Source organism: Bos taurus, chromosome 13 (genome assembly GCF_002263795.3).
Source record: "Bos taurus isolate L1 Dominette 01449 registration number 42190680 breed Hereford chromosome 13, ARS-UCD2.0, whole genome shotgun sequence".
Lineage (NCBI taxonomy): Eukaryota > Metazoa > Chordata > Mammalia > Artiodactyla > Bovidae > Bos > Bos taurus.
In genome coordinates, this window is record NC_037340.1 from 33,870,072 (window position 1) to 33,882,803 (window position 12,732).

At 38.0% G+C, this 12,732-nt stretch overlaps 1 protein-coding gene and 1 long non-coding RNA gene across 5 annotated transcripts in view; both read right to left on the reverse strand.

Annotated features, from left to right (window-relative positions):
- ZEB1 (zinc finger E-box binding homeobox 1) overlaps nt 1–12,732 on the reverse strand; it is a 196,785-nt gene that overhangs the window by 98,837 nt on the left and 85,216 nt on the right.
- Nucleotides 1–12,732, reverse strand: part of LOC104973760 (uncharacterized) — a 94,228-nt gene that overhangs the window by 39,292 nt on the left and 42,204 nt on the right. For 2 of the 4 annotated variants that reach the window (XR_009496862.1, XR_009496865.1), the window contains one exon: nt 2–12,732. This exon is cut by the window's right edge and continues 20,229 nt beyond it. The exons of the other annotated variants lie outside the window; for them this stretch is intronic. This is a non-coding gene — a long non-coding RNA (uncharacterized lncRNA). Of the gene's footprint in view, nt 1 lies in introns of those variants that run through there. 4 annotated transcript variants of the gene reach the window in all.

Genomic DNA, 12,732 nt, shown 5'->3' on the forward strand with positions numbered 1-12,732 from the left:
CAAAAGAGAAAAAGATTAAGAGACCACTGATAAGTATAACTAAAATTATTTTTCTTCTTTTCCAAATATGTGCACTATTAAGTTGTAACCAATCAAAAAGAACAAAAATATCTATTCCAGAGTCTTTAGAACTATGTGTTAGTAGTAAACATATCCCGTCTTTAAAATCTGGGGGAAAAAATCCATCTTCAGATAATCACACTTCTACAATAGGACACAAATGATAACAGAGGAAATAATTTCAAACCTTTCAACACATTTTTATACCAGCAATAAAAAAGTGACGTAGAAAGTCAGTAACACATTAGTATTTATATCTAAGATTATTACAAATAATTCCAGCCTTGCCTATCAATTAGGTATCTCACATTCTGAAGCCATCTTAAAATTTTTGAGTGTCAACTTGGGTAGTTCTTAAAACACCAGGTAACTCTAGATAACTTTTTTGTTATTGTTCATAATTGAGGAGAAATTAATACTTGGTGCCAATAATCATTCATAAAAGGTTATGGAACAAAATAACTAATCAATATTAGTAATTCTAAATTATCTTTGAGAAGGCAAAAAGGGCAACAAATATTTCAAACACTGGTTTACATTCAAATAAAAGCTTCACTTTTCTGGATTTCCCTGATGGTCAGTGGTTAAAAATCCTCCTGCCAAGGCAAAGGACATGGATTTGATCCCTAGTTTGGAAAGATTCCACATGTCACAGGGCAACTAAGCCCATGAGCTACAGCTACTGAGCTGGCGAGCCGCAACTACTGAAGCTTGTGCACCCCGGAGCCCATGCTCCACGACAAGAAAAGCCACCACAGTAAGCCTGCACACCACAACTAGAAAGGAGCTCCAGCTTGCGACAACTAGAGAATACCCACACAGCAATGAAGACTCAGCACAGCCAAAAACAAACAAGCAAGAAAAAAATTGTTGTCCTGACTTTAAGACAACCCAAAAGACTTTAAAACAGATGTGATCCTGCCACCCATAATGGCTTTGACCCCACCCCTATGAACAGAAGAGACCTTTCTCTGCACTCTTAGTGGTAGCTGTACTAGTACTAGTCATGACAGCAGTAGCCAGGATGATTAAAGTGTCCTTGTCTAATTTATATAATATTCATGGACTAAATATTTCTAGCACTACTTCTCAGAAATGTAATTTTTATACACATGTATCACCCCAGCAGTTATTAAGAACGTTTTTTAATATTTAAGTTTCTAGAATTAAGTGAGCATGGTAAAACAAATCTATAAGGACTATGCTGTCTTTTCATAGAAATCACGTTCTCTTTCTCTCTTTTAAACGTTTTATTTTGTATTGGGGTATAGCTGATTAACAATGTTGTGGTAGTTTTAAGTGAACAGTGAAGGGACTCAGCCATACATATTTGAAAAGCTAATTATATTGGAGACACAGACTTTGTATTCCAAGGGGAGACTTAAGGGAATTGGATTTCACCGTCAGGATTGCTGACCAGGTCAGAGTTCATCGTAAGGATCCTGGAGGCAGGCAAAGGGATGATGGTTCTGAATGACAAACAATATAGAATTTATAAAACTATACTGGTTAAAACCTGTGATCCCTGTTTCTCAATAATCTTGTTTAAATAAAGTTGATCCACTCATGGTAAGTTTCAATTCCACCCTTTCATCAATGGTTAACCTTTATAAAGTATGAACAAAACTTTTATCATTCTTCAGATGTATGCTCAATTAATATATCAAAAAGTCTAGTTGACAATGCTGCTGCTATTTATAAACAAGTGAGGACTGAATTTTTCTTTGCTGAGGGATCTTGAAAGACAGAAAGAAGGCAGTTGTGATAGGTAAAGGGTTGGTACTAAGGTTATGAAGTTCAATATGCTGCTGCAGATGCCAGGGATCTCAGGATTCAGATAGTCTACATCACAGGTAAGGATGTGCAAACATTCATTCACAACCTGCAAAAATCACTCAGTCATCGACACGGATATGGAATTAGAGATGCTGCCTCAGTTTGAGAAGCAAATAATTTCATAACTAAAATTACTACTAAGGATTCGCTCAGTCGTGTCTGACTCTTTGCGACCCTGTGGACTGTAGCCCACCAGTCTCCTCCGTCCATGGGATTCTCCAGGCAAGAGTACTGGAGTGGGTTGCCATTTCCTTTAGAACTAAGTATACCCTGTCTCATGTAACAACCCTCTCAGTAACTTTCAAACTAGTTTTAAGATAATTATGATTTTATGGGTCCACTATAGGACAGTGATGCTATTTTTGTTATGCTACAACTAACCTTTTAAAACAAGGTAAAGATAAAACACTTGATAACATATCTAATGAGAACAAATTTATATACAAATCCACTGTATAAATACATACCAAAATTTTGGCAAACGCAATTCATTTCATTTTTTTCTCTAAATTGTCACTGTTTCAGTAGAGTTATGATTACTAGTTGGTAAGAGAGGAAAAACACACAACATTTTCTGACTGAAGGTCAATGATTGTGTGCCGTGCTCTATGCTGGGTGCTTTCAAATACTAGTTCATTGAATTCTGAAAGTGGCAATAAGGTTTTCTTATCTCCAGATGACATATGTAAAAACCAAGGCACAGAGAGATTAAGTCACTTGCAGAAATTATACTTAGGACCAAAAAAGGTAAAGGAAAAAGAGAAAATAAAAAATGACTCCCAGCTTGCTAGTGCTTGGATACACCACTAAGAGGAAAAGTAATTCCAGGAGGGGTCAGGAGAGGAGCCCGTGGCACTGAACTGGGGCAGCTGGAAACATGGACTGGCACAGGGGCCAAGATGTCTCACCTGTTCACGTTTATGAATATCAAGTTTAACTGCTACAAAATTAGAAAGATGTTCAATCTATAAAGTTAAATTGTAAATGAATCTCGTTTTAAAGATATAAACCATCTCGGTATTCTTGACAGCAATAAAAAATTTCACAGGTAGCCTTAATTAGAGACTTGTATTTTGTCTCTCTCAAATTCTCTGTCCTGAAGGGAGGCCCGTGGAGGTGTCTGTTAGTGAACAATTCTGGCACTGAGCCCACCAACCTGCTTCTGCATCAGCTTCCTCCTCAGCTGTTATCTGTTTGTCCCAATAGTTTTGCATTTTCTTTCTAAAGAAGCACAAGTCCAAGGCCTCCAATTCCTAAAGCCAGTGCTTTCTGCCCTCTACATCTGTAACAATTCCTGTCCTTTCTCACTGCAGCTTGTTAAAATCACCTTCTCCAATCTCTATACCACATCTACAATTTCACCTCCTATGTAAAGTTTTTCTAGGCTAAAGCAATAGAGGCAATTTTTTCTAGACCACTTGAGCAGATAGAAATGTCTATTACCTATGAAGCCCAAAATGCACTTACTACTCAACCACTACATTCTTTTGACTGATGCCAAGGGTTTAGTTGCTTGTGTATCTTCTATATGTCGTGTATCTTTTATGTTGACATTGTCTGTGTTTTAGACTTATGATTGTCAGACATATATTTAACTTCATTTTTACAGTTATTACCATGTACAATGTCATGTAAAACTAATGCTTATGATATAGTTTATTTTCTATATAACCTAAATATATAATCTTGCAATTCTGGATAAAAATAAGTGAAATAATACTTTTGCATAATTTAGACTCTGTAACTTTAAAAATTACTAACTATATGAATCTTTAAAAATCTCCTGCAATGGGAGAAACTGAGGGCAATTAGCTGACTTTAGTTGGTTTCTCCCTCTTAGTTATACTTGCAGGATGTAGGAGAGTCTCAACACCTTCACTTGGCTGAGAGCAGTGAAAGTGAAGTCGCTCAGTCGTGTCCGATTCTTTGCGATCCCGTGGACTGTAGCCTACCAGGCTTCTCCGTCCATGGGATTCTCCACGCAAGAATACTGGAGTGGGTTACCATTTCCTTCTCCAGGGGATCTTCCTGACCCAGGGATCAAACCCTGGTCTCCCATATTGGTGGCATACGCTTTAACCTCTGAGCCACCGAATCTTCATCCCGATGCTTCCTGACACCTGTTTTGGGCTACTTTCCAAAACCAGGAAAGACTTTTCTACAGACTACTACATTTTCAACTAAAGCCAAGGAGATCTAAAATAGAACCTATGAATCCTTAACGTTATATAAGAAAGAATTTTAAAGAAATGTATTTTATCAATTTTAAAATAAAAATTCCACAAGTGTAATCATCTTAGAATTTTGGTAATTCCTGCTAGTTTTAAAAAGTTAGTTCTTAATTAGACACTTCATAAAAGTGGGCACATACTTTAATAAATCTGCAGAGAAATAACAGTGTTGTCAGTTATTCCTCTCCACTCCTATCTTTTTCACAGTTTTGCTCCTAAAAGAAAGTAGGATCTTCTGCTATGTTGAATGGTTTTAAATATAATGGATCCTGACTTAGATTTGTGACGTGACATTCAAATTTCAGAAAATCTTACACTGGTTCACTTAAGTTTGCATCGAACCTTATGAACTCAGGCAGTCCCCTCCCTCACCCATTACTCTGTAGTTTATTAGAACAGAATGCTCAAGTCAAAGAATGTACAAAAGTTTGATTTTGTTTTAGCTCGGTTATGCAGCTAAATGAAATTAGCAAACTTGAACAAAGAAGAGACTGGAAAACGAGTGCAGATGTGATACAAAGCAGTCTGTTCCATCTCAAATACACAAGTACTAGGGAGAAAGACAGCGGAGAGGGCAACGGCCACCCACTCCAGTGCTCTTGCCTGGAGAATCCCAGGGACGGGGGAGCCTGGTGGGCTGCAGTCCATGGGGTCGCTAAGAGTCGGACACGACTGAGCAACTTCACTTTCACTTTTCACTTTCATGCATTGGAGGAGGAAAATGGCAACCCACTCCAGTGTTCTTGCCTGGAGAATCCCAGGGACGGGGGAGCCTGGTGGGCTGCCGTCTATGGGGTCGCACAGAGTCAGACACGACTGAAGCGACTTAGCAGCAGCAGCAGGGAGAAAGACTGACAGGGCTGCCTAGAAGCCATTATGTCTGGGATTTTGCATTTCTAAATTTTAATTTCCAAAATCTTTTAAAATAAACTCTACCAGAACCATAAAGGCAAGAAACCATCATCATGTTAGAATAACAAGAATATTCAAAGGAAAAAATTACCAAGTAATTTTCTTGGGCTCCAAAATCACTACAGATGGTGACCACAGCCGTGAAATTAAAAGATGCTTGCTCTTTCGAAGAAAAGCTATGACTAACCTGGACAGCATATTAAGAAGCAAAGACATTACTTTGCTGACAAAGGTCCATCTAGTCAAAACTATGGTGTTTCCAGTAGTCATCTATGGATGTGAGAGCTGGACCATAAAGAAAGCTTAGTGCCAAAGAACTGATGCTACTGAACTGTGGTGTTGGAGAAGACTCTTGGGAGACTCTTGGACTGCAAGGAGATTAAACCAGTCAATCCTAAAGGAAATTAACCTGAATATTCATTGGAAGGACTGATGCTGAAGCTGAAGCTCCAATACTTTGGCCACCTGATGTGAAGAACTGATTCCCTAGAAAAGACCTGGATGCTGGGAAAGATTCACTAGAAAAGACCTGGATGCTGGGAAAGATGCAGGAGGAAAAGGGGACAACAGAGGATGAGATGGTTGGATGGCATCACTGACTCAAAGGATAGGAGTTTAAGCAAGCTCCAGGAGATGGTGAAGAACAGGGAAGCCTGGTATGCTGCAGTCCACGGGGTCACAAAGAGTCAGACATGACTGAGTGACTGAACGAAAGTACTACACTGAGTACAAAGTATCAGGCTTTACTGGTGAAGGAAGACTATTACGGGTTGTATAAATGTGCAATAAGTTAATTCAGAATGAAATTCTGTGTTTCCAATTGTTTGCATTTCTCAAACTGGGTATATTACATATTTACTTAGTAAAGTCTCAGTTGGAATCGAATCATCTTTGATACTTTCATAAAATCATTTTGGTAAGCTCCTATCTCCCTCCACCCAATTTTTTGTTAAAGTGGCTAAAGTACACATGCGCGCACGCACACACGCAGACACTTTCAACTCAGGCCAAGTTTCCACAACTCTTCAATGTCTGTAAGATACCTTTTTAAAAATCATTCCCATTCTGAGAAAAGGAATGAAGAACCAAGGAGGCAGAAGAAATCTCTACTTTTTCCCCTCTTGTTATTTTCTACGACAGGATCAGCTACATAATTTGGGAGACCCTGTGCATAGTGAAAATGCAGGGACCTCTGTATGCGAATTATTAAGAACTTAAAGACGATGACAGCAGAGCATTCTGCTAAACACAGGGCCCCTCAGCATGCTGGGTCCTGTGTGACTGCTCTCTTCCTTCTGCGAACTTAACCTCGCTTCATCCTCTCACCCAGTCTACTGCTGAGACGTCTCTCAAGGCAGCCCCTCTGCCCTCGCCTCTCACAGCTGCCACACGGTGACTGCAGAGACCACATTCAGCCTTTGATGCTGTCTCCCAACTTCAGATGGAAATAATAAAAGGAGGAGAGCAAAGGGAAAAGTTCAACGTAACAGCTCCCAAAGGTCCACGAGTGATTTTAATTGTAACCTACACTTCATATGATAAAAACAGGATACAAGAGAAGCATAAAAGAACCAACTTGCTAGACAAACTATACAAAGTGATACAAGAAAGCAAGCATGTATGAAAATACAAAAAACCTCCAATAGCCAAAGCAATCTTGAGAAAGAAGAATGGAACTGGAGGAATCAACCTGCCTGACTTCAGGCTCTACTACAAAGCCACAGTCATCAAGACAGTATGGTACTGGCACAAAGACAGAAATATAGATCAATGGAACAAAACAGAAAGCCCAGAGATAAATCCACACACCTATGGTCACCTTATCTTCGACAAAGGAGGCAAGAATATACAATGGAGAAAAGACAATCTCTTTAACAAGTGGTGCTGGGAAAACTGGTCAACCACTTGTACAAAAGTGAAACGAGAACACTTTCTAACACCATACACAAAAATAAACTCAAAATGGATTAAAGATCTAAACGTAAGACCAGAAACTATAAAACTTCTAGAGGAGAACATAGGCAAAACACTCTCCGACATACATCACAGCAGGATCCTCTATGACCCACCTTCCAGAATACTGGAAATAAAAACAAAAAATAAAAAAATGGGACCTAAGTAAAATTAAAGGCTTTTGCAAAACAAAGGAAACTATAAGCAAGGTGAAAAGACAGCATTCAGAATGGGAGAAAATAATAGCAAATGAAGCGACTGACATAGAATTAATCTCAAAAATATATAAGCAACTCCTGCAGCTCAATTCCAGAAAAATAAGTGACCCAATCAAAAAATGGGCCAAAGAACTAAATAGACATTTCTCCAAAGAAGACATACAGATGGCTAACAAACACATGAAAAGATGCTCAACACCACTCATTATTAGAGAAATGCAAATCAAAACCACAATGAGGTACCATTTCACGCCAGTCAGAATGGCTGTGATCCAAAAGTCTACAAATAATAAATGCTGGAGAGGGTGTGGAGAAAAGGGAACCCTCTTACACTGTTGGTGGGAATGCAAACTAGTACAGCCACTATGGAGAACACTGTGGAGATTCCTTAAAAAACTGGAAACAGAACTGCCTTATGATCCAGCAATCCCACTGCTGGGCATACACACTGAGGAAACCAGAATTGAAGGAGACACGTGTACCCTAATGTTCATCACAGCACTGTTTACAATAGCCAGGACATGGAAGCAACCTAGATGTCCATCAGCAGATGAATGGATAAGAAAGCTGTGGTACATATACACAATGGAATATTACTCAGCCATTAAAAAGAATACATTTGAATCAGTTCTAGTGAGGTGGATGAAACTGTAGCCTATTATACAGAGTGAAGTAAGCCAGAAAGAAAAACACCAATGCAGTATACTAACGCATATACATGAAATTTAGAAAGATGGTAATGATAACCCTGTATGCGAGACAGCAAAAGAGACACTGATGTATAGAACAGTCTTTTGGACTCTGTGGGAGAGGGCGAGGGTGGGATGATTTGGGAGAATGGCATTGAAACATGTATAATATCATATGTGAAACGAATCGCCAGTCCAGGTTCGATGCATGATACAGGGTGCTCGGGGCTAGTGCACTGGGATGACCCAGAGGGATGGTATGAGGAAGAATGTGGGAGGGGGGTTCAGGATGGGGAACACGTGTACACCTGTGGCAGATTCATGTTGATGTATGGCAAAACCAATACAATATTGTAAAATTATTAGCCTCTAAAAATTTATTTAAGTTATTAATTAAAAAATAAAAAGAAAAAAAAAGAAAGAAAACAGATGTAAACTTAAAACTGATCAAATATATTTCCTATTTCTTTTTTCCTACAAAGGTAAACCTCTTAGATTGAGGTATGTACTTTGCTTTTAACCAGAGTATTAACCAGATAACAAGATTTTAAAAGATATGTTCACGAACACAGAGTTGGTAACTGTTTTAGTAAATTAGTACTTGCATAGACAAGTGCTGTATATAGAGAAGTAGGAAAATGTTTATAAAGGTGGATACACAGAAGTCTACATTTAATATTAACCAATAATAACCATTTATCTCTTCTGAAACAAGAGAATCACTATAATGAAAGACTTTAAGAAGAGCAAAAAATAAAACGGTTGTGGAAAAGGGTACACAGCAGTCAGAGAGGCAATGACTGACTGCATTAAGACACATTCTTCAATAGTAACTACAATCATAAAATGAATTTATCTCAAACATATAGTTTCTGCTCTTAAAAAGAGTTTTACTATTTTCAAATGTGCAGAAGAATAATATACCAGATCTTTCATAATTCAGGTAGAAAATATATTAAATATAGACCTATCTATTCATCAGTTCAGTTCAGTCGCTCAGTCGTGTCCGACTCTGCGACCCCATGAATCGCAGCATGCCAGGCCTCCCTGTCCATCACCAACTCCTAGAGCTTACCCAAACTAATGTCCATTGAGTCGGTGATGCCATCCAACCACCTCATCCTCTGTCATCCCCTTCTCCTCCTGCCCTCAATCTTCCCCAGCATCAGGGTCTTTTCAAATGAGTCAGCTCTTCACATCAGGTGGCCAAAATACTGGAGTTTCAGTTGCAACATCAGTCCTTCCAATGAATATTCAGGACTGGTTTCCTTTAGGATGGACTGGTTGGATCTCCTTACAGTCCAAGGAACTCTCAAGAGTCTTCTCCAACACCACAGTTCAAAAGCATCAATTTTTCGGTGCTCAGATTTCTTTACAGTCCAACCCTCACATCCATACTTGTCTAGGGGAAAACCACAGCCTTGACTAGACGGACCTTCGTTGGCAAAGTAATGTCTCTGCTTTTTAGTATGCTGTCTACGTTGGTCATAACTTTCCTTCCAAGGAGTAAGCGTCTTTTAATTTCATGGCTGCAATCACCATCCACAGTGATTTTGGAGCCCCCCAAAATAAAGTCAGCCACTGTTTCCACTGTTTCCCCATCTATTTGCCATGAAGTGATGGGACCAGATGCCATGATCTTCGTTTTCTGAATGTTGAGCTTTGAGCCAACTTTCTCACTCTCCACTTTCACTTTCATCAAGAGGCTTTTTAGTTCTTCTTCACTTTCTGCCATAAGGGTGGTGTCATCTGCATATCTGACATTATTGATATTTCTCCTGGCAATCTTGATTCCAGCTTGTGCTTCTTCCAGCCCAGCGTTTCTCATGATGTACTCTGCATATAAGTTAAATAAGCAGGGTGACAATATACAGCCTTGATGTACTCCTTTTCCTATTTGGAACCAGTCTGTTGTTCCATGTCCAGTTCTAACTGTTGCTTCCTGACCTGCATTACAGGTTTCTCAAGAGGCAGGTCAGGTGGTCTGGTATTCCCGTGTCTTTCAGAATTTTCCACAGTTTATTATGATCCACACAGTCAAAGGCTTTGGCATAGTCAATGAAGCAGAAATAGATATTTTTCTGGAACTCTCTTGCTTTTTTGATGATCCAGTGGATGTTGGCAATTTGATCTCTGGTTCCTCTGCCTTTTCTAAAACCAGCTTGAACATCTGTTCATAGTCAACATTTATATATATTTATCCCTTAAAGAATTTGTGGATTTTCAGCAGTAATTTGCCTATCATATTCTGTACATCTATTTTAAAAGGTACTTTTGTTATTTCAGAAAATAACATTATTTCTGCAAAAATGTGAGTTTTACCATTACCATATCATTAGCATTATTGATCTGTTCCTAATTAATGCAAAGCATAGAAGATGTTAAGAAGTATCTAGGTTTAAAGTACTTTTTGGAAATTTTCAAGTAAATTTCATGAAAGCAAACCTGAATATGCAATGGAAATACTATAGCAGTAAACAATCTCTGATACCTACAATACTGGTTATCTTTGACAGGAAGTAGTGTAAGCAAGATTCTACAGCATGCTGCTTCTGCTATTTTGTCACATTTAGTAGATTACTAGTCTACTGTTACTTTTTAAAATACTTTTTTATATTAGTCTCAGAAATAATGCCGTTTGAAAGGCAAAAAATAGAAGGGGAAGTCATCCTAATTTTACACATATAATTCCTCTCCAATTGACAAAAGAGTAATTTTGGCATTTAAATAACAGAAGAAATTAGTTCCAACTTCCTAGAACAAGGTTATTATTTGTCACCATGGTAAAACCTGGTTAAAAAAAAAGTCATGAAATTACCCTTAACGAATATAATTTTAACCATCACTAATTTTTAACTCTTTGTGGGGAAAAATAAAGCTATCCTGTTGTTAGTTAAGTGTAGCTGTTCTCAAAATATGGTCCCTGAAACAACAGTATTAGTACCTCCTGAGAACCTGTAAGAAGTTTCTTGTAAGTTCCGAGGTGCCACCCTAGACCTACGAAGTCAGAAACGATGGGTGAAGGGTCATCCCATCATTATTTAAACAAGTCCTCTGGGTGATTCTGATACAGCTAAAGTTTAAGAACTGGTGGTCAAATATGTTTTCAAAATAGATCATTAAGTATTTGAGACAAAACTGTCAAAATTTCATGTATATTTTATGGATGAAGTGCTCCCAGACCCAAATGAATAGTTAAAGTACAACTTAGAAGAAACGAAAAATTAATTTTACAAATACATCAAATCTACTGTTTTCAGCAATGATGTAATCACTCCTTAAGAGAGAGGGAGAGAGAGCAATGATGATCGAATGTAATGTCTTGGTCAATAACAGGTAGGAAATTTTTTTAAAGCCACCAAAAATGCTTTCAGTAACAGCTGTGTAATAGATCTTGTAAAGTGAGAAGTTGTAAGTGCACACTACTACTGAGCTGGCACCAGGTAAAAAGTGCAACAGAGGAGAGAGAAAGCCATACGCCTGTTCCTTAAGGACCCACATGAAGGCAGCCATCTGAACATGTAGTTATCTTATGATGGTTTCAATCAATTCCTGCATAAAATAGGTCTTCTGATAGCACATCATTTGATATTACTAATATTTGCATGTTTTAATTATTCAAAATGTCTTTTCTCTGGAATGTAAACAAAGCTTTCTGCTTCTGTTACAAAATACATATTTAAAGCATTACGGTCTTTTAAAAATTTCCTTCTAATTTTTCATCTTAACCTATTTTGCCATCCTGATTAATGTCTTTCTTGATAAAACAGTTATTTCCATCCATGTTTTCCTAGTTTTGAAACTCATGATATGTCTACATGGTCACTGTTTGCTCACGTACTACTCTTCTTTCTGCCGTATGTATTAGAATAAAGAACTAGTATAAATTAAGTTGGCTTCCCAGGTGGTGCTAGTGGTGAAGAACCCGCCTGCCAAAGCAGGACACATAAGAGACAAGGCTTCGATCCCTGGGTTGGGAAGATCCCCTTGAGGAGGGCATGGCAACCCACTCCAGTATTCTCACCTGCAGAATCCCATGGACAGAGGATTCTGGCAGGCTACAGTCCATGGGCTCACAAAGAGTCAGACACGACTGAAGCGACTTAGCTAGCATGCACGCAAGCATAAATGAAGTCAATGAAACACATCTACTTTCTTTAGATCCCTGAACAAAAGAAACTTTCCAAAAGAGGCCACTGAGAACCACGGACGCCTTCCTTTGATTAAATACTCAGGGAAGTTCTTCTAGCATTAAAAAAAAGAAAACAAAACAACTGTATTTAGTATGACAGTTCATTGTTATAACATTATAAAATACAATCAATAACCTTTGAGAAAAAAATTAGCTCTCCTGATTTCCATCACAAAAACATTTTACATTATTCGACCTAAACTCCCTGAAAAGTGTACCTCTAGTAATTTCATTGCAGTACTGTCTGAATCTAACAAATGTTTTTATAAGAGCGGCATATAAGAGCAGCAAAAGACAAGTATTTATACAGAAAAAACATTTCTTTAAAAATAAACATTCCACCTGAGACTTGAATATGTTTAAGTTCTAGAATAAGAATTTTATAAATAATTCTTTGGTTTTACCATATCATTTACGCTGCCAAAAAGTTGAATATTAGAAACCCCATGGTCTCTCTCTCTCTCTCTCTCTGACACTGACACACACACACACACACACGATCCTAAATTACAGGATAGGAATACAGAATAAGTATTTAATACAGTCAAGATTTTGAAAAAGCATTAACTAAGTATACTTTAATTAACTGTTAATGATAAAGGTTAGTGTTTACTGAATATCAGACTAATATTTAGTAGTTT